Source organism: Pelodiscus sinensis, chromosome 7 (genome assembly GCF_049634645.1).
Source record: "Pelodiscus sinensis isolate JC-2024 chromosome 7, ASM4963464v1, whole genome shotgun sequence".
Classification (NCBI taxonomy): domain Eukaryota; kingdom Metazoa; phylum Chordata; order Testudines; family Trionychidae; genus Pelodiscus; species Pelodiscus sinensis.
In genome coordinates this window covers 64,692,016-64,717,263 of record NC_134717.1, presented here as the reverse complement: position 1 = coordinate 64,717,263, position 25,248 = coordinate 64,692,016, and the positions used below count along the sequence as shown (strand labels likewise).

At 51.0% G+C, this 25,248-nt stretch overlaps 1 long non-coding RNA gene across 4 annotated transcripts; it reads right to left on the bottom strand.

The window, feature by feature from the left end:
• Positions 1-1,801: 1,801 nt before the first annotated feature.
• LOC142830245 (uncharacterized) lies at positions 1,802-24,193 on the bottom strand. Of its 4 annotated transcripts, none has more exons than XR_012905353.1 (5): positions 23,601-24,193; positions 12,026-12,153; positions 9,769-10,047; positions 8,388-8,646; positions 1,802-3,500 (listed from the first exon to the last, which is right to left on the bottom strand). It is a non-coding gene; the product is annotated as an uncharacterized LOC142830245 (long non-coding RNA). The 4 variants fall into 4 exon arrangements; XR_012905352.1 differs by lacking the exon at positions 1,802-3,500 and adding an exon at positions 5,097-6,989; XR_012905350.1 differs by lacking the exon at positions 1,802-3,500 and having other exon boundaries at positions 7,695-8,646; positions 23,601-24,190.
• Between the last annotated feature and the right edge of the window lie 1,055 nt (positions 24,194-25,248).

Here is a 25,248-nt window from a genome sequence, read left to right as displayed (position 1 = left end):
CCGCCTTGTTTTAGTTTTCAACAGGCTAATGATCTGTATAGTACTCAAATGTCTAATTTCTAACAGGGAGACCTATGAGTCCGGCCCTAAATCAGCACACCAACCTTTGCACTCAGGGAGCAGGCTTCCGTGCACAAATGGAGACTCAGGGTGCTCACAGGTTGTCCACACGACCCTGCTGTAGAATTCAGAACGGTGCCTCACAAAGATCCCCCAAACAAACACAAAGCAGGCTGCTCTTTACAACACTTTACAAGAATCACTTGATCTATTTCGCACATAGGAATCCTCGTACCAAACACAAGTTAGTCCAGACTTGATTTCTTGGGCTCCAGGAGTTAGCATGAGGGGTTTCCCATTCTCGTGTCAGTGCTCTTTGAGGACAGCAGAGAGAGCTGTTCTCACACCATATGCAGGTCTCACCACAAATCTGATCTGAGGCAAAGATTCATACAGCAGAAAACAAAAGTCACAGACCACTGTCGCCTGCAGGGAGAATGGGTCCCGAGGTTACAGTTTGTATGAGTGACTCATGCCAAGGGGTAGAAGAATCTATTGAACATTTTGTCATCTGTCCTTGTAAAACTCAGCGTGTTCTTCACACAAGCCTTAGCACTTGTCTGCACTAGAACATCAAGCCACTGTAACTAGCTCAGTGGTTCTCTGTGGGGTAAGCAAGACACCACAAGAAGGACAGAGGGAATCCTCAGAGATTTCGACCCACAAGTTGATTAATGGGAAAGGGTGAACAAACAAAGGAGGCGTCATCCCAGAAAGTCAGTCCAGGTTTGCCCTCAAGCAGTGAGGTGTCTAAGTCCCTTCTGGAAATGAGATTTAGGCTCCGAAATCAGTTAGGTGCTGCACCGCTGGCCAAAGCAAAACCGTAACACCCTCCAGAGTCTGGGCCTCACTCCTTTTGCGCAAGCAGTTGTGGTTTCTGCTTTGGTGCTGCAGACCCTCACTTCAACTCCTGACAGCCGGTGGCTGGAGTTATGATGAAGACAGATGTGCCCAGTCCATCGTGTGCATTTAAGTGGTACTTTTTCACTGACGGCCTTTACTCAAGGACTGCTTTTTAACTTTCACCATGGCAACCCCTCAAAGCTAGACCAGCCCAGACCTGGCCCTGAGTTTCTATTCCTCTGTAGCGTGGCTAGCTAACTTCCCAATCCCATCGGCGGGCTCTGAGCTCGCCTGAGACTGGTGAGACCCCGCAGCAGCAGGGCTGGCCACAAGCCACTGGTGGGTGTGGGGGTATCAAAGCACTCACACAAGAGACAGCAGGGGGCACAGGGAAATGCGGAGGGAGCGGGGAGAGGGAACGGAGAGGCAGTTTTGACTGCTATTGGGATGGGCTACCCTGAGTTGCTGGCCTGGCGTAAGTGCCTAACCCTTTCCCCTTGGCATCTCGCTCTTGCCTGCCTTAGCAGCTCCCCACTCAGCTTTCAGAGGGTCCTTTCTTTTGGCACCTCTTTCTCTCCTCCCTTGTGTGGGGGGCCAGGCATTGCACTCGGGGACACGGGCCAGGCATTGCGCTCGGGGCCATGGGGCCACGCATTGTGCTCGGGGCCACGGGGCCACGGGCCAGGCATTGCGCTTGGGCACACGGGGCCACGGGCCAGGCATTGCGCTCGGGCACACGGGGCCACGGGCCAGGCATTGCACTCGGGCACACGGGGCCGTGGGCCAGGCATTGCGCTCAGGGCCACGGGGCCGTGGGCCAGGCATTGCACTCAGGGCCACGGGGCCGTGGGCCAGGCATTGCGCTCAGGGCCACGGGCCAGCCATTGCGCTCGGGGCCACGGGGCCACGGGCCAGGCATTGCGCTCGGGGACACGGGCACACGGGCCAGGCATTGCGCTCGGGGACACGGGCCAGGCATTGCGCTCGGGGACATGGGCACACAGGCCAGGCATTGCGCTCGGGGACACGGGCCAGGCATTGCGCTCGGGGACACGGGCCAGGCATTGCGCTGCTACGTGAAGCAGCTCCTACGTACTTTTACGGCTCTGTGACTAAGTCACTACCCAAGGTCACCGTGGCAGGGGCAGGAATTGAACTCACATTGCCTGAGTCCCAGCTCAGGGTTTTAAAGCACAAAACCAGCTCCCCGCCCTTGTTCAGAGGGGAACCTATTAAGTGGCTAAAACCTGAAGCGTTGCCATGGAGGCCACAGAGCTGCCCCAGCTGAAGGCCGAACACGTCCCACTTTCCCCCTAGCCACCATCTAACTTTAAAACAGACGGTCCCCTCAGCTGTGCCTAAGCTTTGCGAGTTCACTCTCTCATGTTAGTGAGGGGACAGAGTTACATGGGGTCACACCAGCTACCTCCCCCAGTGGCCCTTTCAAAGCTAGATTGGCATGGGATGTTTTATTTAAGGTTCTGAGGTATCTAAGGGGCTACATCTTCTCTCCCCTTTCTTGTCCACATTGCAACCGGAGTCACAGCAGCACCAGCTGTCACTGCGAGAGCCGGTGCTATTTGCCCTTCCAGCTGCTCCGAGAAGGAATGCTGACCATCTCCCAAGACAGCTTGTTCTCCTGCGGCCTCCAGCTCAGTTTTGCACTCAGGAGATTCAGATAAAGAGGGGACAACACTTAGGAAGTTTATCCAAACTCCCACCTTAACGAGGGCCTTCCATCATGAATAGACCACTTCAACACTACTATCCCCGTTACAGGCCACTCCATTTTGTATAGCTCTCTGCTACACACAGCAATAACACTCTCAGTGCCCCATTACCACGTGGGTAGATGTTCTGGTGTTCTAAAACAGAGAGGTCTTCTAGGATCTTGCATAGCTGCAAGGGACAACAAAAGTCCAGGGGCTAAGGATCTAGCGTGGGACCTGGATTTAGTTGCCAGCTTGGTCACAGACTTCCCAGGTGACTTTTGAGCAAATCTGGCCCCTATTTTTGAGAGAGAGAAGATGAGGGAGGTCATATCTTGTATTTATTTCACCAGCTTCTGTTGGTGAAAAAGACAAGCTTTGGAGCTCCACCACAGAGCTCTTCCTCAGCTCAATGGCAGTCAGTGCAGTTGTGATTCCTACCTGTCTAAATTGTTTTTGAAAATGAGATTTAGGCTCCTAAATTAGATACACGTTGCAACACTGAGCACAGCCATTTCTTGCTACCTTAAAAACATCTGGGCTTCATTTACAAATCCTCAGAAATTGAGATAATTCTACTTTACAGGACACTGAGAGGATAAACATACTGAAGATTGCTAGATGCTCTCACCCGCTAGTGTGCACATCTGAACCACAAATTGATTATTCATTTGTTGTATTTTCACTAATTAGGGCAGCAAATGCTTTCAATTAAATACCTGCCTCTTCCAGCAGTACTTGGCAGACTGTAGCTGTCATGCTCCCGTTGTCCCAAGGCCATCGTGACAGGACCCAGACTTCAAGCAAACATCATAAGTACAGGATTTGAGAGCCAAGAGCAAAGCAATTAGAGCTGCATTCTGCCCCTCTCACTCCCAGCAGCGAGGGCTGTGGAGAGAAAGGTTCTGCTTAGAAACGTTAATACAAGACAAGAAGTCTACTAGAAGCTGCGATGGGTGAACTTGGGTGCCTGTATTAAATGAGGATATTTATATAACAGACATCCCAGAAAGCTGGTGCAGAATGGCAAATAGGCCGTGTCCAGACTCAGGGGTTTTTTCGGGAAAAGTAGCCTTTTCCCGAAAAAACTTCCCCTGCGTCCAGACTCAAGCCGCGTTCTTTCGAAATTATTTTGAAAGAACGCGGCTTTTCTTTCGATGGCGGTAAACCTCGTTTCACGAGGAAGAACGCCTTCTTTCGAAAGTTCCTCTTTCGAAAGAAGGCGTTCTTCAATGTAAAGAGGCCGTCTTCGAAAGAGAGCATCCAGACTCGCTGGGTGCTCTCTTTCGAAAAAGCGGATTTCTCTTTCGAAAGTTCCGCCTGCAGTCTAGACGCGATCTTTTGAAAGAGCCTCTTTCGAAAGAAGCCTGCAGTCTAGACATAGCCTTAGTGAGAAATGGTAATGCCAGGGAGTGCAATCCATAGGAATGACGGAATAGGTCATGCTGATGTGAGAGCAGCTCTGTATGTGAATGAAAGCATAACGTCAAAATGAAATGAATCAAACCGTGCCAGAGAACTGTGCCATGGATAGAAATCCCGTGCCTGAACCGCAGGTGGATAGCAGTAGGAATACACCATGGATCACCTGATCTGGTGATGATGGTGACTGTGAAATGTTAGAGAGATAAAAGAGGCTATACAAATAGAAAACTCAATAATAATTATGGGGGCATTTCAATTATCCCTATGTAGACTGCATAAGAACATAAGAACGGCCATACTGGGTCAGACCAAAGGTCCATCCAGCCCAGTACCCTGTCTGCTGACAGTGGCCAATGCCAGGTGTCCCAGAGGGAGTGAACCGAACAGGTAATGATCAAGCGATCTCTCTCCTGCCATCCATCTCCACCCTCTGACAAACAGAGGCTGGGGACACCATTCCTTACTGATACTGGCTTGTGACAGGGCTAACCTGCCCCACACTGAGCAGGAGGAAGGGGAGCCCATTTATTGGGCAGAACACGCCCCTCCCCCACAGCCCTACTGGGCATGCTCGAAGTGCAGCCTCGCTATAAAAGACTGCTGGGCTGCTCAGTTGAGGCAGACCGCTGGGGAGGCAGGAGCTCCGGCCCAAGCTGCAGGCCTGCCGCTGGACCTGCCGCCAGATCCAGAGCCGGAGGAGGCGCTGCTGCTTCTGCCACCAGCCCCGGGGCGAGCCCGCCCTCAACACCGACGCCCGTTGGCCACCCGCCCCGCTGCAGAACGCCCGGTGCCGCTGCCCCAGGGACAAGCCCGTCGGACGAAGCCGCTGCCGGCAACCCAGCATCGCCAGGTGGGACCTCCATCGGCTACCAGATTGGGGGTAGGAAGCAACCCAGGGCAAGGGGCCGGGAAACCCCCCCCCCCCAGTGGGCTTAGCATGTTTTGGGGGAGGACCCCCTGCTGAGCCAGTGGTGGGAACCACCCACCACTACCAGGGCCCTGGGTTGGGGTCCGGTGGAGAGGGAGGGCCCGGACCCCCCTACCCCACCCCACAGTGCTGGACTAGGCCGCTGGGCCTGCTGCGAGTACTGGACTAGGCCCCCCGGGCAGGGGGTTAACGCTTTGTTCCCCAGGGGGAAGGGAGCGGAGGCGGGGGGTACCCCGCCACATGGCTAATAGCCATTTATGGACTTAACCTCCATGAATTTATCTAGTTCTCTTTTAAAGCCTGTTATAGTCCTAGTCTTCACAACCTCCTCTGGCAAGGAGTTCCACAGATTGACTATACGCTGTGTGAAGAAGAACTTCCTTTTATTTATTTTAAACCTGCTGCCCATTAGTTTCATTTGGTGGCCCCTAGTTCTTATATTATGGGAACAAGTAAATAACTTTTCCTTATTCACTTTCTCCACACCAGTCATGATTTTATAGACCTCTATCCTATCCCCCCTTAGTCTCCTCTTTTCTAAGCTGAAAAGTCCCAGTCTCTTTAATATCTCCTCATAGATGTTATCTCAGGAAGGGATGCAGACACAAAGTTTCTAGACACCATTAATGACTGTTTCTTGGAGCAGCTAGTCCTGGAACAGGCAGGAAGAGAGGCAATTCTCGATTTAGTCTTACGTGTAGCACAGGAACTGGTCCAAGAGATGAATATAGATGAAGTGCTCAGTAAGAGTGACCATAATATGATTAAACTTAGTATCCTTGCCAGGGAAAAATACCAAAAAGGAACCCACACAATCATACCTAACTTCAGAAAGGGGAACTTACAAAAATGAGAAAGCTACTTAAATGGAACTTAAAAGAAACTGTCACAAGGGTGAAATACCTGCAAGTCACATAACATTTTTTATAAGCACTGCATTAGAGGCTCCGATTAAATGCACACACCACATGAAAAGGAAACAGGAAGCTCATTTTTAAAGAGATGATTTTTAACCTGATGAAGGCAGGTCTCAGATTCAAAGCGGTGGGCTTCCCAAGGAAATGACACCTGCAAACAGTGCCGAGTTGCACCCCATCTTCCCTACTAGAGGGTTCAAGTGGTTGGCTACTACCAGGTCTCAGGAACACATTGTAGCATGGTGTCTGGTCTTAGCTGGGCCAGAGGCACAGGGTGACTGAACCTGGTATTAACACACAGTGACATGACTTTCCTTATCCTTTAACATGAATTGAAACACAGCACTTACATGTGTGGCAAACATCGAATCAAGGTGGGCAGGGATCGCTCACCCCCATTTTATAGACCAGGGCACAGAGGCACCAGGTTAATCTCTGGAGTTTGGTTTTTTTGATGAAAACCTGGAAATGTTCACTTTTATCTGTTTTTTTTCCTGGGGATGGGAGAAGAAACATTTCTCAATCGATATTACTTCCAGCTTAGTTTGAGTTTGGCTTGGTGCTCAGAGCAGATCTTATTTTACCTGGGCTCGTCTCTTGATCCCTTGAACAAATATCTGATACTGCATTTGGCTAGAGGTCAACCCCGAGACAAAGAGCTGGGCCTGACTGTTACATATTTCCTAAGCATCCGGAGGCAGCTGCGTAAACAACAGGAAGATGCTAGAAATGAGGGCGAATGACAGGAGGGCCTGAGGGGAACATGCCCAAACAGCCATATTCCTCTTAAAGTTTTTTTCCAGGACTGACCCTCTTGCCTGAATGCTTCACTTACACACACAAATCCTCTGTGCTCTCTGCTCAGACATGCATCTGAGGAAAAGGGTCATTGCTCACGAAAGCTGATGCTCCAATACATCTGTCAGTCTATAAGGTGCCACCGGACTCCTTGTTGTTAGTGCTCTCTGCTGTTTCTGAAGCTTTCTAGAAAGTTCACACCTGTTTTGCTTATGCTTCAAGGCTTCAAAAGCTCTGGTGCTTTTGGGTCTTAGCGCAGTAGGAGTTGGGAAGAACTGGAGCCTGGAATCTGAGCCGGGAAGGTGTGCCCTGCAGAGTGAGGGTCGGACTGTAACGCATGCACATGCTGAAGGGCAAGAGGCCAGAGCTCAGAGCCCGCCGATGAAGCTCGTGTGCACAAACCCCTCGGAAGCTGAGGCGTGACTTGAAAGGACTATGAAGTGAATATGGGCCCGGGCTCTGAGACAGACCAACCAGTACAAGCCATGCTTACACGCACATGTCAGGGCCCGGCTGATTTCACATCGCAGAATGCAGTCCCCTCGCCACAATCATCTCCCCAATTCCTTCAGCCACTGCGGAGCTGTAAACCGGGAGCATGAGCATCCTATGGCAGGAGTGCACTCAGCTGGACAGTGGGGAGCACACAGCCGCATACAGTTAGCGTCAGCTGTGGTTACCAACGTCAAATGAACCTGTGGCACTGGAAAACCGTACCCCTGCACCCTCCTGGTGCCTCCCCCTTCCCCACTACCCCTGCCCCCCCTTGCCCTCTTTCTCCCTGATGCCCATCCCCTCACACTCTGCCCCAGTTCCCCTCATGCCCCTCTGTGCCCTCATACATCCCCACCTTCCTCATGCCCATCCCCACCTTCCTCATGCCCACCCCTCCTTTCCACCCTTCTCCCTGCACCTCCCCTCCCTTCCTCCCTCTTGCCCCATGCCCCTCCCCTCTCCTCTCCTCTCCCAACATCACTGTCTCCTCCACTCTCCCACCCCCACTGACACCTCCCCTCCATCCTCCTGGCCTTTTTTTCGTTGTCTCCACTAGGCCCCCTGGCATTTGTCTCTACTCCACCATGCCCCTTGGTGCCTGCCCCTTTCTTTTCCTGCCCTGCCCCCTCCCCTCAGCACAAGGCCCTTCCTCTCCCACCCTCCTTCCCCCTAGTTCTCCCCCTGCCCCTCCCTCACCTTCTGCCTTCCAGTTTGCGGGGCTGGAGTCTGTAGTTGGGCCCCAGAAGTCCCCACAGCTCTGGCCCCAGCTCCTTCCAGGGCAGGACCGCTTGCCGGGCCTGGAGCTGGGCCGCCCGCGGTACTAATTTTAATGCGTTCCAGTCCCCGCACCAACTTTGGCTCCCATTAGGAGTAAAAGCCCCCACCCCATCAGACCTGGCTTGCGGAGCATGGCTGTGCGAGCGGGTCCGTGCACTGCCGCTCCCCCAGCGGAGTGGGAAGGGGCGGGGGGAGAAAGGGCCGTGCACAGAGCGCACCGGCACACCCCGAACCTACCCCCCTCTGCAGCGCTCCAGCCGGGCTCTGCGCGGGCTCTGCCGGGACTCTAACAGCAGCTCCAAGGAGCAGCTTGACGGGTTTATCCCCCTCCTCCTCCGGCAACGGTGGCGGCTGCCTGTGGATGGAGGAGGCAGCGTGGCCGGGCTGGTAGTCCCGCAGCAGGAGGGAAGGGACCACACAGTGCTGGGGGCTTACCGGATGGCACTGCACTGGAGCTCGGGGCTCTGGACACTGCGCACCACTGGCAGCGGCCCTGACTGCCTGTACAAAGCACCAAGGGAGCCGCTTATGTGCTGGGTGGAGGCGGGGAGTTGCTGCTGCACCACACTAGCACTGGGTGTCTGCGAGGGTGGGAAATGGCGGTGCTGTTTGTAGTTGGAGCTGAATGCGTTTTCCAGGACACTTGCCTCCTTTATTGGGACACCACGACAGAACCTTTAAATCCGGGACTGTCCTGGAAAAAAAGGGACGTATCATAACCATCAGGTAAGAACAATCCCAACTCAATCATCCCAGCCAGGGCTTTGTCAAGCCGAGACTTAAACACCTCTAGGGATGGAGATTCCACCACCTTCCTAGGGAACCCAGCCCAGTGCTTCCCCGCCCTCTTAGTGAAATAGTTTTTCCTAATATCCAACCTAGACCTCCCCCACTGTAACTAGAGACCATTGCTCCTTGTTCTGCCATCTGCCCCCACTGAGAACAGCCTCTCTCCAGCCTCTTTGGAACACCCCTTCAGGAAGTTGAAGGCTGCTCTCAAATCCCCCCTCACTCTTCTCTTCTGCAGACTAAACAAACCCAAATCTCTCAGTCTCTCCTCATAAGTCATGTGCTCCAGTCCCTAATCATTTTGGTTGCCCTCCGCTGGACCCTCTTCAATGTGTACACATCCTTTTTGTAGTGGGGGGCCCAGAACCGGACACAATACTCCAGATGTGGCCTCAGCAGAGCTGAATAAAGGGGAATAATCACTTCTCTGGCAATGCTCCTTCTAATGCACCCTGATATGCCGTTAGCCTTCTTGGCTACAAGGGCACACTGTTGACTCATCTCCAGCTTCTCATCCATTGTAACCCCCAGGTCCTTTTCTGCAGAACTGCTGCTTAGCCAGTCGGTCCCCAGCCTGTAACAATGCTTGGGAGTCTTCCGTCCCAAGGGCAGGACTCTGCACTTGTCCTTGTTGAACCTCATCAGATTTCTTTTGGCCCAATCCTCTAATCTGTTCAGGTCACTCTGGACCCCATCTCTGCCCTCCAGCGTATCTACCTCTTCCCCAGCTTAGTGTCATCTGTGAACTTGCTGAGGGTGCAATCCATCCCCTCAGCCAGGTCATTAATAACAATATTTAACAAAACCAGTCCTAGAACAAATCCTTCGGGTACTCTGCTAGAAACCAACCGAGCCATTGATCACTACCCGTTGGGCCTGACAGTCTGGCCAGCTTTCTATCCATCTTACAGCCCATTTATCCAATTCATATTCCCTTAAGAATATTGTGGGAGACCGTATCAAAAGCCTTGCTAAAGTCAAGGTTTATCACATCCACCAACTTTCCCATATCCACAGAGCCAGTTACCTCATCATAGAAGCTAACCAGATTGGTCAGGCACGACTTGCCCTTGGTGAATCCACGTTGACTATTCCTGATCACTTTCCTCTCTTCCAAGTGCTTCAGAATGGATTCCTTGAGGATTCCCTCCATGATTTTTCCGGGGACTGAGGTAAGGCTGACTGGTCTGTAGTTCCTTGGATTGTCCTTCTTCCCTTTTAAAGATGGTCACTACATTCGCCTTTTTCCAGTCATCCAGGATCTCTCCCGATCTCCACGAGTTTTCAAAGATAATGGCCAAGGGCTCTGCAATGACATTTGCCAACTCCCTCAGTACCCTCGGATGCATGAAATCTGGGCCTGTGGACTTGTGTATGTCTAGCTCAGTGGTCCCCAACATGGTGCCTGTGGGCGCCATGGCTCCTGCAGGAGCATTTGTGTGCACCCGCCAAGTGCTCGGGGCTGGCCTGGCCCTGGGCACGTAGCGCATGCATGGTGCCGGAGCCAGCCCCGGGTGCATGGTGCAAGGTGAGCGCCGGCCCCGGGAGCACCACGGATTGGCTGCCCGCGCTCTGGGTGCGCGGTGCACGGGGGAGCGCCTGCGCTCTGGGTGCGCGGTGCATGGGGGGAGCGCCTGCGCTCTGGGTGCGCGGTGCTTGGGGGGGGGCACTGGCCCTGGGTGCGCAGCTATGGGGGGGGCTTACCCCCGGGTGTTCAAGTGTCCCCGCCCTCTGGCGCCCAGCGGGCGAACGGCCATGCCCCCTGGCACCCGGCAACCTCTAATGGTTGGGGACCACTGGTCTAGCTTTTCTAAATAGTCCCTAACTTGTTCTTTCCCCACCAAGGGCTGTCCACCTCCTTCCCCTACTGCGTTGTCTAGTGCCTTAGTCTGGGAGCTGACCTTGTCCGTGAAGACAGAGGCAAAGAGAGCATTGAGTACTTCAGCTTTTCTGTCACTAGGTTACCTCCTTCATCCAGTAGGGGCCGCACACCCTCCCTAATCACCCTCTTTTGCTAACATGCCTGTAGAAACCTTTCTTGTTATCCTTCACATCCTTTGCCAGTCGCAATTCCAATTGCGCTTTTGCCTTTCTGACAACTCCCCTGTAGTCTCGAGCAATATATTTATACTCCTCCCTAGTCGTCTGTCCAAGTTTCCACTTCTTGTCAGCTTCCTTTTTGTGTTTAAGCTCCCCAAGGATTTCCCCGGTAAGCCAATCTGGTCACCTACCATATTTGCTTTTCTTGCTACGCATCGGGATGGTTTCTTCCTGTGCTTTCAATAAGGCTTCTTTAAAATACAGCCAGCACTCCTGGACTCCTTCCCCCTTCATGTTAGCATCCCAGGGGATCCTGCCCATCAGTTCTCTGAGGGTGTCAAAGTCTGCTCTTCTGAAGTCCAGGGTGTGTATTTTGCTACTCTCCTTTCTTCCTTTGGTCAGGATCCTGAAATCTGCGATCTCATGATCACTGCTTCCCAGGTTGTCACCCACCTCTACTTCCCCTACTAGTTCCTCCCTGTTTGTGAGCAGCAAGTCAAGCTGCACATGGCCCCTGGTCGGATCCTTCAGCACTTATACCAAGAAGTTATCCCCAACATTCTCCAAAAACTTCTTGGATTGTCCGTACTGCTGTATTGGTCTCCCAACAGATGTCAGGGTGATTAAAGTCCACCGAGAGAACCAGGGCCTGTGATCTGGAAGCTTCTCTCAGTTGTCTAAAGAAAGCCTTGTCTACCTCATCCACCTGATCTGGCCATCTATAGCACTCACCAACCACAACATCACCCCTGTTTTTCTACCTCTAAACTTAACCCATAGGCTCTCCACAGGCTTTTCTCCCTCTATATACTGGAGCTCGGAGCAATCCTACTGCTCTCTTACATACAATGCAACTCCTCCTCCTTTTCTCCCCCTGAACAGTTTATACCCTTCCATGACAGCGTTCCAGTCATGTGAGTCAGCCCAACAGATCAGATAACTGTCCTGACCTGAGTGAAACTGAAAAGAGGAGAACAAAAAAGCAGCATGCATTCCTGATGCCCTATCAACTCGGGCCACGGTCTTGTATGCATTGTCAGCCCCTCTGGCTCTTTGGATGGGAGCTGCAGTGATGGGCATTGGCCAACAGTAGGCGCTCTTTCTTTACTCAGGATCATTCCGTCCAAAGAGGGTTGCGAAAAATTACAAAGGGATCTAACTGGGCAACACAATGGCAGATGAAATTCAATGTTACTAAATGCTCAGTAAGGCACAATGGAAAATGTAATCCCAACTGTACATACCTGGAGTCTAAATTAGCTGTTAACAGTCATGAACTTGAAGTCATTGTGGATAGTTCTCTGAAAACATCCAGTCACTGTGCAGGAATGGGCAACAAAGCTATCCATTACAAAGCCATTACAATTAGGAACTATTATGGAAAGAATAGATAATAAAACAAAATATCATAATGCCAGAATATAAATCTCTGGCACGCCCACACCTTGGATACTGTGGGCAGCTCTGATCACCCCCATCTCAAAAATGAGAAAATATGATCGGTGGTTACAATAAATGAATTACATTGAGCTTAGCAATTGAGCTCAGTGTTTCTACCACAAACCTGATGTACTTCCTTTTGCAAAATTAAATGCAGCAATTAGTACATGAGTCATCCTTCCTAGTTTCCATACATGAAAAAATAAGCAGAATTGTACACATGACTCAAGTAGAAAGTATGCCCAATAATGTAAATGGAATCTGATTTTAGCACTCAGACCAGTCCCATTCAAGGGAATGAGAAGAGACATCTTAATTCACCGCCCACCAACTATATTAATTTCAAACCCTCCAATACTTGTACCTTTCTGTAATTAACAAAGATAGCACCATGTTTATTGAAAGAGTGATTCACCTTGTCAATACAAATCACTCTCTCAATGAAGATGTACAATTGTCAGCTAATACACAATTAGTTCCCAACAGCTTATTTTTCTGTTGCTCTTCTTTGCTTTCTACTGCCCATAAATGTGAAATATCACATTGGCCAGTCAGGTCACATTTTGATTAGTGTGCTGCCAAGGCGTCAAATCAAAACTAAGTGACCTGACTGTAACAGGAGATAACTTTCTTCGGGATAGGCAGATGAGCTAATTATAAAACAAGGAATGTTAGTGGGTGAAAGGGAAATGAGTCATTGTGGATGGTTCACTGAAAACATCTGCTTGACATGCAGTAGCAATGGAGAAAATAAACAAGATATTAGGCTGGATTAAGACAAGGAGAGATAATGATACTGGAACTGTACTAATTAATTAGTATCCCCCTCATCACAGTAAGAACATGGCATAAATGAAAGATGTCCTGAGGAAGGCTACAAGTATGGTCAGAGGTAGGGAAAGACTTCCATCTGAGCAAAGACTAAAATGGTTAGAAATACTTTGTCTAGAGAGGAAATGAATACCAGGTAAATAAAATAATGACTGCTCTGACAAGAGTGAATGAGGGTGATCCAAAAACTCTCATAATACTAGGATAAAGGGACACCCAAAAAGACAACAAATTTAAAATTGAAAGGATTATTTTACATACAGTTGCCTGGTTAACTTGCAGGACTCACTGCCACAGGATACTGAGGTGATGAATTTAATAGTACTCAGAAAAAAGATTAAGGGCAATATTTTCTCAAGGGATTATTAATTTGGGGTGCCTGACTTGAGGCACTGATGGGGACTCTAATTTTCATGAAGTGCAAATAATCCTCGTGGAATGAGGAGTAATGGTAGTTCGAACTAGGAAGCCTAGTTCGAACTACCTAGTTCGTGCCCCGTGTAGCCACGCGGCACGGGGTTCGAACGAGCGGGTATTTAAAAATGGCGGCGCCCCGCTTATGCAAATGAAGCCCAGGAAATTCAAATCCCAGGCTTCATTTGCAATTGCGGTATGCCTACATTACCCCGCTAGTTCGAACTAGTGGGGTAGTGTAGACATACCCTTATAGTTCTTCACAGCCTCCTGTGGCAAGGAGTTCCACAGGTTGACTATTTGCTTTGTGAAGAACTTTCTGTTATTAGTCTGAAGCCTGCTACCCATTAATTTCATTTGGTGTCCTCTAGTCCTTCTATTATGAGAACTAATGAAGAACTTTTCTTTATGCACCCTCTCCACACCACACATGATTTCATAGACCTCTATCATATCCCCTCTCAGTCTCCTCTTTTCTAAGCTGAAAAGTCCCAGTCTCTTTAGCCTCTCTTCATATGGGACCTGTTCCAAACCCCTAATCATTTTAGTTGCCCTTTTCGGAACCCTTTCCAAGGCCAAAATATCTTTTCTGGGGTGAGGAGATCACGTCTGTACACAGTACTGAAGATATGGTGAACCATAGTTTGATTCTTCCCCTCGTCCTTCTTCCCCTGGTTTCCCCCTTCCAGCTCCCTCCTCCCAGGTTTCCCCCTCCCCTCTCCCACCCTCTCTCTTGCCCTCTCCCACCTCCTTTTCCCAGTCTCCCCAGAGGTTAATCCCCCCCCCGAGTTTTGTTCAATAAAGAGAGTTTCTATTTTTGAACACACGTGTCCTTTATTTTTTACATCGGGAAGGGGGGCTAGGGAGGGGTAAGTGGAAGGAGGTGAGGGAGGAATGGGGTACGAGCCCCCGATGTGGAGGACTGGGGTGGCTCTGCAGGCTCCTCGGGGTGGAAACTCTCCTGCAGCCCCCCAATTGACCCCCTGGATGGCAGCCTGCGGCAAGTGCAGCCGGGCTGATGGCCGAGTGCTGTGATGTGCCGAGTGTGGGCACTCAGGGCACTCCAAGACAGGACTGCTTTGCTGTCCCTCATCAAGATAGACAAGCAAGCGGGGAACCCTGAGAACTGTCTGTCCGGAGTGGGGGTCGGGTCCCTTTAAGCACAGTCCTCGGCTAGCCTGAGACAGCAGCTCAACGCTCTAAGTCCTAACCTGATGCCCTGCCGGCACTGCTTCCGGCCAGCCTTAACTTTGGTTCAGGGGCCACTCAATGTGGACATGCTAGTTCGAATTAGCAAAATGCTAATTCAAACTAGTTTTTAGGTCTAGATGCACTAGTTCGAATTAGCTTAGTTCGAATTAACTAATTCGAATTAAGTTAGTTCAAATTAGTGCTGTAGTGTAGACATACCCTCAGAGACAGCACAGGGGTTACCTCAGCAACGGAGTACAGTGTCTCTCAGAGACAGCCCAGGGATTACCTCAGCAACGGAGTACAGTGTCTCTCAGGGTACGTCCAGACTACATGCCTCCGTCGACGGAGGCATGTAGATTAGCCAGATAGGCAGAGGGAAATGAAGCCGCGATTAAAATAATCGCGGCTTCATTTAAATTTAAATGGCTGCCCCGCTCTGCCGATCAGCTGTTTGTCGGCAGATCGGGGCAGTCTGGACGTTCCCCTGTCACCAGAAAACCCTTTTGTCGACCGCCCCGTTATGCCTCATCCCACGAGGCATAACGGGGCGGTCGACAAAAGGGTTTTCTGGCGACAGGGGAACGTCCAGACTGCCCCGATCTGCCGACAAACAGCTGATCGGCAGAGCGGGGCAGCCATTTAAATTTAAATGAAGCCGCGATTATTTTAATCACGGCTTCATTTCCCTCTGCCTATCTGGCTAATCTACATGCCTCCGTCGACGGAGGCATGTAGTCTGGACGTACCCTCAGAGACAGCCCAGGGGTTACCTCAGCAACAGGGTACAGTGTCTCTCTCAGAGACAGCACAGGAGTTACCTCAGGAATAGGGTACAGTCTCTCAAAGATAGCACAGGGGTTACCTCAGGAATTTGTACCGTGGCTCCCTCTTTGGACCAGGAACTTTGTCACCCTCTGTGTTTGCACAGCACCTAGCGCAGTGGGGCTTTGACCTTGGTCGGGGTCTCTATGCGCCACTGCAATACAAATAGCTGTACAGATGAGCCCTCCCCATGTCTTCAAAGCGAGGCCCCAGCCCTGTAAAGGGCTGCTCCCCTTGCCCGGTTGGCAGCGGGAATGCTGGATTATGCCGAGACAGAGCAGGGCGATGGCACCCGCTGCCATTATTAGAGAACAATGAGTGCGGCGGGAAGGAGGAGACTGCCCCGTTGGGCAGCGAGTGAGTGGGGCTGTTGGAGAAAGCCCTGTCTGCCACCGCTGATATTGCTGTGTTGAGAACAAGCTGCTCCCATTTGCATTGTTATAACACACTCCAGCTACGGCGGCATGGGAGCATCTGAGGAGAGAGGGAAGCCTTTAATTATGGCGTGGTTTCCATGACAACCTTATGTAGCAAATAGAGTCATGCTGGGCTATCTGCCCCTCCCTCTTGCTCTCACTTCCCCCAGAAAAACTAGGCCAGTCTAAAAGCCCCCTTTGATTTCACTTTGTCTTTCAGTAAATGGTGCTCTTTGGGCTTCTTCCCCGCACCAACGGGGGAGTCGTCCCCTCTGGGCTCCGCGGCGCACACCTCTATCGGGAGCTGAATCTGCACGAGACGTCTGTTTGCACGTCCCCCTCCACTGGGGAGCTCCGGGAAACGCTGCAAAACCTTCCCTGTTGAGGAACACCCTGTGAGGTGTAGGCCGTTGGCTCTCCCACATTTATTACTAGCCCTGCCTGCCTGGCGCGTCCCGCCTGAGGCACCTCCCGAAGCTGTGGCTGTGCCCCTCTGCCCAGTGGGAGAAGAGGAGGCTGTCATGGGTGCTGGTGGGGAGGGTCCCATCGTGCTGAGAAGTGCACACACGTGCAAACCCAGCGAGCCGAGATGAGAAGCAATAGTTGGTGCAGATGCAGCAGGAGCACCAGGAACCAGTTAGAGGATCCCAAACAGTGCAATTAGCAGCAGTCACAGGCACCGGCTGCCTAGCCACTGCCAAGTGTTCTGTGGAGGCTGAAAGCCCTGGGTGAGCAAGGCTGCTGTCCACATCTTTCCAAAGGCACAGGTCCCACCAGAAGGCCTCTCCTGTCGCCTTTGGCAAGCCTTGCCCTATGTCTGCAGGACCCTGACTCTGAGCAGCACCGAAGGCGCCATACGCCCCCTCTCCACCTTGCCATTCCCACAGGGCCCGGTGCTGAGCTCTAGCTCAGACAGAAGCTGCGAGCCCCATGCAAGAATCACAGGGTGAGGGTGTCCAGTTTGGCTTGCCCAGGAGGTCAGAAGTTAGACAAGTTCTTGCTTGCATTAACAGGAGAGGAAACTGAGTCCCAAGAGCAACTTTTGTGATGCAAAAGTGACTTCAGAGAGTTCTGTCCACACAAGGGGGGAGCATGGCCCTTCTGGCATACAGATGAGGCTGTGTAGTCTGTTCCTTGGTAGCTTCATTGGCAACATCAAGTCAGGTGAGGAGCTACCCATTTGTCTGCACTTTCCAGCTATGCAAAGCACATGTCAAATACACCCCCTAGCCAAGCAGAATGGAAACCAGACAAGAAATCCACAATGAGCAGAGATGGGAAACCATCTGTGCAAACGATCGACACATCGTTTGTACCAACCTCTCTACAGAGCTCTGATTTTTCTGCTAATGGGCTTGTCGTGATTTGCATGCAGGGAGGAACTCCAGAGACTTAGAGATCTGGAAAGATTTTTACAACACTTAAAAGATTCCGATGCACAGTTCTGTTGTGTCTCTTTTTGTTCTGGTTGATTAGCAAGATATTTACTATGTACCCTCCATTTAGTCTTACTGTTTCAGTGCTAATGCCAGAGAAAACTTTTTGGCTCACCTCAGCCTTTGAGAGTAGCCAGGATCCATGACCTTTAAAGTAAATATTTTTCTGTAATTGTGCTAGCTCTTTTCAAGGGACAGAAGTGCTCGCTACGTTTTTCCCACCAGGAGAAGCTTTCTTGTCTACCAATGCATTATTTCACAGACCACCAGGTTTTGTTGTTGTGTTGTTGATTTATGGCTCAAGGCTACTCAAAAGGCAGGTTTGGTCACACAGTGTGTGCGCCAAGTCACAAGGCCTGCCCTATGTGACACGCAGTCTAAAACTTTCAATGGGTGCTGGGCAGGTACCTGCGTGTCCTAGCTTTCCTTTCTCATGAAGCGCTATTGGCATTAACGGCGGGTGAGTCTTGAGCCTGCCAGAGCTCTGGATCAGAGCTCGTCCGAGTGGTCAGAACTGGTCCTGTTTGGAATGGCACAAAAGCCAGACATTTGCAGTGCTCCCTTGTTCCAGCCAGAAGTAGCAGCAGCCCAGCCTCACTGATGGGACCGAGACTTGTGCTAGGAAGGGGGCAATGTGTGAACAGGGTGTGAACAGCGTTTTATGTATCCTCAGAAAGCTTTGTGCTTGGGGTAGAGGTTCCGGCCTGGGTTGCTTTATTCAAACAAGTCCACACATCCCTAAGGTTGACAATAAGGTCTTAGGGAACAGAGCCTCAAAATGTGATAAATCAAAAGGGTTTAAAAGGAGAATCCCAAATGGCTCTTCTCCCAGATATATTTGCACAACAACGCAGGCAAAACAGCAAGCCAGTGTCAGCCAGCCTTCTGTCTTGCAGCTCTACCGCTACCGTGTTCGTGCACATCTTTATGCACGTGCGGCTGCTTGTGCCCACTACAGTGCATCCATTTCGGAAGCAGCCATTGGCAGCTATCCATTCTGTCCAATCAGATGTGGTACAGAGGGGTCAGCTGCCTGCCTGCATTAGCTGCGCCTGCAAAACTGCAGCCCATCTGGATGGAGAGTGGCTGACCTGTAGTCGTATCTGTCCCTGCCATTCTGAAGTGCGGCAGCCCAAGCTGCTCTCTGACTAGCGTCAGACCCAAAGAAGAATGAATCGGTTAATACAGTGGAAAGACAAAGCTGATATTTGAAACAGGCTCTCTAATGTCTCTATAGCCGAAACTGCTGTCCAGAAGCTTTTCAGTGGAACCGCTGTCAAATTGGTCTCCCAGTGCAAATATTTGCCTGCGTCTGGACTCCATATCATTTATTTAAAATCTGCCATAAACTAAGCAGCTCCAAAACGCAGAATGGGGCTTCTTGGCCCCAGATAGATGCTGCCTCTTATGCAAGGAGCGATTTCAATTACTCTTCCATAATTGGATCCTGCTGAAATGGATGTGTTAAATTTAGTTACACGAGGATAACAAGAAAAAATGTAAACAATTTCTCCTCGCAGCAGGGCTATATTTAGAGCCATCAGCATTTCCAGGATATAAAGCATTTAACCCTAGCCATTCACAAGAACGTGTCTTCATGCTGACAGCACGAAGGCTCCCAGTTCAAACCTAAGACTAGTCCCACTGAAGTCCCATGCTAAAAGTTGAGCATGTGTTGAATGGAGATTCCAAATACTGTTTTAAAGTCAAAATTTACATAAGATTTGAGTGGTCATTGGGGAATAAGAGTACAAAGGACAATGTTGTGTAATCTTTAGCTGCGATAAAGAGCTGTGGAATCCTGGTCTGAATGGATGGTTTTGGTATGTCATTAGCCACTGCAGAGAAACAGTGGCTGTCTCTCATAAACCTGCATTGATCTTTACGCTGTATGAACTTTTGACTATTAAAGGTTTAGACAGAAGAGAGTCTACAAGGAGCTGCTACAGTTTCAGGTCAATAAATCATGAGAACTTTCAGAGTATGTAAGAGTATAGAATCAGACTGCTGCTCCATATAGACCCAACGCCCTATTCTGAGTGGTCATTACCATATTCTTCGGAGAAATGTGTAAGACGCCCTGCAGTGGATAGATAAGCAGTAACTTGTCAAAGGGATAGAAATGTAGCCGTGTTAGTCTGGTGCAGCTGAAACAAAAAACAGGACTGTGTAGCACTTTAAAGACTAACAAGATGGTTTAATAGGTGATGAGCTTTCGTGGGCCAGACCCACTTCCTCAGATCAAATAGTGGAAGAAAAAATTGTCACAACCATATATACCAAAGGATACAATTTAAAAAATGAACACATATGAAAAGGACAAATCAAATTTCAGAACAGAAGGGGGATGGGGGGGGGGGAAGGTAAATGTCTGTGAGCTAATGATATTAGCTTCCCCAATTATCACCTCTATTATCATTAGCTCACAGTCATTTACCTCCCCCCCATCCCCCTGCTGTTCTGAAATTTGATTTGTCCTTTTCATATGTGTTCATTTTTTAAATTGTATCCTTTGGTATATATGGTTGTGACAATTTTCTTCCACTATTTGATCTGAGGAAGTGGGTCTGGCCCACGAAAGCTCATCACCTATTAAACCATCTTGTTAGTCTTTAAAGTGCTACACAGTCCTGTTTGTCTTATGTCTCAAAGCATGAGAGTGTATGTCAAAACATTAAGGTCTCAATTTTGCAACCTGTAGTAATGTGAGTGGCCCTACAAGCATCAGAGGGATTTAGCTTCAGTAAGGATTATTCCCATGAATAAGAAATGCAGAATCATGCCTCATTTAATTTTGAAATGCAGCATATCCTTAAAGAACCACAGCCCGTATCTGAATATTCCTGTTCATGCAGCTATTGACAATCCAAACCTGGATACCAAAATATGTGCATCAGAGCATGTCTGACATGTGGGAGGGCATCTGAACCTCAAAGCCAATACCAGTTGTGGCTCAAGCTTATCACTTTCTCTCTTTATGAGGGAGAAACAGCATTTTTGCCCTTACCTCAGGGCTTTATCTCAGAGTCCATCATAGTCCAGCCTTCAATAGCTCTCCACACAGTGCTGTCCACAGTGCTGCCAGTCTCTCAGCTAGCCAATATCCTGGTCTACACTCTTTAAAAGTCTCCAGAGACACTGCTGTCTGGGCCTGCAGCAACTTTTAGAGTGCTTTTCTGGTTTCTGATTGGCTGCTTCCTCCGCTGCCACTCCAGCCTGCTTGGAGGACTTCTCTGTTGCCTTTTTGAGATAGGATGCAGCAGGACCACATGAGCCCTATCCGGGGGCCTTAGGGCCTGGTGCACCCCACCACAGTCCTCCAGGAGTGGCTCATTCCTCATGAGAAGCTTTCACCTCCTTTACTGCAGCCAGTGACTAGATTGCTCCATTAGAGACATGTGCTTTATTGCTGAGGGACTTACATTCAAGCCCAAATGGAGGTGATTGCAATAGCATCCAGGTAGCTTGTAACCATCCTTAATGGATGATCAATCTGTGTCAGTGTTTCCACATGCCATCTTCGCGGATGTGTCTAGCTTATCACTTTCCTTTGCCAGGTTCTCCGGTGTCCGGTGTCCTACGAATGAGAAACAACCCCCTTTCCTCTGAACAGCATGTTCCTAGGCATTCTGCTCTAAAACCTTCCTGTGAGACACACGAAGGAGGAAAGAGTTACTAAGAAACCCTAATACGCCACATGATCCTGCTGTGACGCATCTCGTGCATACCTCTCCGAGCATTTGAAATTCTGATGTTCTCTTCTGCAGGGATGTGCTACGGCCACACAGCTCTGGCCTGCATCCTCACTAACTTAAACCTGTGCAGAACTGCCACCGGCATGCATGAGTGGAGTGGAGAATTCTGACCACTATTGGTTGAATAGGAATGGAAGCATGGCTATCAACCCCCCGAGCACAGGTTTTTAAAGAAAAGATCTCCGCTGGACCAACCTACTTGCTTTCTGGACAGAGCCACGCAGCAACAAAGGACAAGTGGATGGAGTGTAATACAAGATTGTCTCTCAGAATGGATTCTGAGCAGCTGGGATATGACAATGGGCTGAATGACTAAAAACAAAGGAGTCTGCTAAAACAGAAGCCTCAGGGGCAAATACTTATTGAGAAACCTCTGGGTTTGTGACAGATCTAGTGTTATTAAGAGCCTTCATTAGCGATTTAGAAGAAGGAGCAAATAGCCCATTAATGAAACTGCCAGAGTCTATTAAGTTATATTTCTCTTTCTCCACTGGCTCTCAGCTCTCAGCGGGCTGATGTTAGAAATATGAGCAGAATATATCACAAAAAGATTCGGCTTGGAAGAATACAAGTCACTGTAATGTATTTATATTGTTCTGGGGACAATCTTTACCTTTGTTTTCATTTTGGAATGGAAAAAAATATTTGTCTTTACGGAATTTCCTGTGAAATGGAAAATCTGGTTGCTGGCCAGTTGTACTACTGAGCTTTGGCTGCTGCTTGCCCAAAGGCCTTAAATAGCCCACACCTCAGCCTGCCTTCATTTGAGTCAGGGGTCCTGTGCACACCACTTGGGCCAGCCGCCCTGGAGTTGCTTCTCTCCCCTTTCCTTTGACTGGTCCTCTCTGGCAGCTGCATCTTCGCCCGCTGGCTTCCATCCCTTCTGAGCCTTTCTCTCCCCTGCACTGTGCAATTACACTATGGCATGGGGGTCATCTTCTGAGCCGCACTTACAGCCTGGCCACTGGGCAGTCATTGGAGTACACGGGGGAGACCAGCATGGTGTGGCGGCTCTACAGGGGAGCTGCACACACCACAGCTGGTTTGCAGCCAAGAGGGGTCCTTCTAAAAGCAAAATTTACATGAGCGTTAGTAATACAACTAGCCTAGAGACTACAACTCCCATGATACCCTAGGGAAAAAAGGGGGAAACTGCTCCTCTTCCAGGGAGAGCAGGTGGTGGGCTCTCTTTTGCAGAGAGGAGCCAGATGGCTAGGGTGGAGCTCTGTCCAGACCCGAAGCTGCTGCTGGAAGCTAGAGCCTGCTGGGGCTTTGATGGCGCAGGAAGCTTCAGGAGCTGTGGGGGTTATCCCTGAACGGGGGAGGCTCTTCCTGTGCCTGGAGCTGACTGAGAAGGGCCTGCAGGGCAGGAGCTGTGAGTAACTGGGACTGTTTTCTGGGGAAGTGCTTGCAAGGGAAGGAGCACAGCAGAGAGGCTGAGGCTGAGGGGAGGTCGAGTGACCTGCCCGGTGAACCTGGGCCCAGGACTGCTGGCGTTTGGTGGGGCCAGCTCCAGTCTCAGAGGGGTGTGCAGCTTGTGGCCGGGACTGGACGGACCCGAGAGCCTGCACCGTGCTGTGTCCACACCAGCTGCAGACCTGCAAGTGCGCCCATGCAAGTAAGTGCCTGGGACTCTGAATCCAGAGGCGTGCACACTCCGGGGTTGGGCAGTGGAAATGCCAGGCAGATGAAGTCCATGTATTACTATATGCTTTGATTATTCATTGATTTTACTCAACTGCACACTGTGGATTTAAATTAGGAGTGATATTTAAACGTTGTCTGTTAAACCTGTTCCTTTAAATTGTTAACTCAAGGGGTGTAAAGTCTAATTTAAGCGCATTACGTGTATGGAATTTTTGCGTAGATCCAGGCCACAGATCATTATTAGAATGGGTTTATTCCTGGAGGCTCCCAAGGCACACCACTGAGTGTGTACAGGGGCCAGCCAGGGGAGGCACTGCCAGTTGGGAATTCCTTTAGAGGTAGGGGACTTCAACAGAGGGGTGGTGTGAGGGGTTCAGGGTGCGATCACCCCCTCTCAGCCCGACGCGGGGGGGGGTCTGCGGACCCTCTCGGTCTCTCTTGGTCCCTTGTTGTACCCCGGGTTCCTGCTATAGGGCCCGAGTTCCTGGGTGCGATCACCCCCTCCCGGACAGAAGGGGGGGTCAGCGAACCCTAAAATAGTTACCCGTCCCTGCGGGGTGGGGCCGACGCCCCTAGTCTGGGTTTTTCCTCCTCGCGGAGTTCTGACTTGCACTCTGCTATCGCTACGGTCGTTGGGAGCGGGGTGCTCCTCTAGGAGAGGGAGGGGGACCCGGTCCCACCCTCTCTCCAGGTCCCAGCCTGGGGCCCTGAGCGTCGGGGCTTGCTAGTGCCCCGGCGCGGTGGACGGGGGGGGTCACTCCCTCCGTAACCCGTCCACCCATGGATGCCAAAAGTGTCCTGCCCCGGGCTCCTTCCTCCCTCCTGGCGGCTCTTGGCGGCGCCGCCTAAACCCCCAGAACTTACCCTGGCTCGGTCGCTCGGATCCTGGGTCGTCTGCGGGAAGTCGCCGGGGAGAGCTCTCGGCTTGGCCGTTTCCTCCGGGTCTGGCGTGGTGGGGTTCGGCCCTCGTCGGAGGAGGGGCTGGCCGACCGCCGGTGGCGATGGCTGTCCCTATGGCCCCGGGGCCAAGGTCTGGCCACCCGCCGGCCTGGGTGGTGCTCGGAGTCCGTCCTCGGTTGGGGGCCGCTCCTCCACCACTGCGGGGAGGCTGCCCCCAACCGCGCCGGCGGCGAGCCTTTTCAAAGTGGCCCGGCCGCTGCCCAGGGCCTCTCCCCTTCCTGCAGCGTGCCGGCCTCCACCCCCGCTGCACGCCCGCTCCCTTCGAGGGAGGGGCCAATGCTCCCCTGCCGGCGCAGGCGTGGCGGCAAGTGGTCCTGCCGGCTCCTCCGGCTTCCGCCGGGGTAACGCCGGGGGGCTCGGGGCTGGCTGCCGGTTCCCGGTGGGGGGTGGCTCCGGCCGGCCTCCCCCCGGGGCAGTGACGGCCCGTCACGGTGGGTAGAGGATTTCCACCTATCCAACCTCACCACTAGGACACTCAGGATCTCCTGTAACATGAAGAACATCAGGTGAGTGTTTCCAGCTCCTGAGTTACCCAGGAAGGAAAAGAAGGGGGGCTACATGCATATAGAAGGATACTCTTATTTTCACCACTAAAATACACTTATTAGAAGTATTACTGCAGTACCTGGAGGCCCCAAATGAGATAGGGATCTCATTGTGTGTGGGACTGTGTATACACACACACACACACAGATAACCCTCGCCCCACAGAGCTTACTAGCTAAACCAACAGGGAGGGGAAACTGAGGCACAGAGAGAGGATGTGACTCACCCAAGGTTGCCCAGCAGGTCAGTGGCAGAGCTGAGAATGGGAGCCAACTCTCCCCTGTCTTAGCTGAGGGTTCTGCCCATGAGGCAACACTTCCTCCCTAAGAATTGTCATCTTGTGTCTCACAGATTGACCTGAGAACACGCATGCTGCTGTGTCATCGCCATGTGTGCTGGATGGCCATATAGACAGGCTATCCTTATATGTCTTATTGGTGCTGCGGTAGCAAGGCCCCATTTTGCAAGTCTCTGTAGACCCGCGTAACTAGAAACATGCCCTGCCATGAAGAGTTTGCCATGTCAGCTGTGCAGTCTAGTGCGGGCTTAAAACGGCCCATTGCCACCAGCACTCTCACAGCCTGTCCAAACTGCAAAAACAGGCCTTCCCCATGCTGAGAATGTGTGTACTGGCAGCGAATCATAAACTACTCGCCTGCCCAGATAGTACCATTGCGCGTAACTGATATGCAGTAAGCTGTGGCACAATCGCCTTTGGCCTGTCGCTCTTGCAAAACCAAGTTCAACAGATTGTGTCCCCCCCCCCGATTACTCCCCTGCAAACCCCAGCTCATGAGCATGACATCTGCAAAATCCCTGGGCCGAAGGGCTATATTGGCTGTTTAACATTTGAGTCAGATTCATGTTGCTAATAATTGTTTCTTAAAGTTGAGTAAAGAAGACTCAGTCAAGCAGATGTGACAGCAGCAGGGCACATTTTCCTTGCACCGTGCAAAAATATTGAGCAAGGAGTTAATGGTGAACATTAATAATGCCATTAACCACA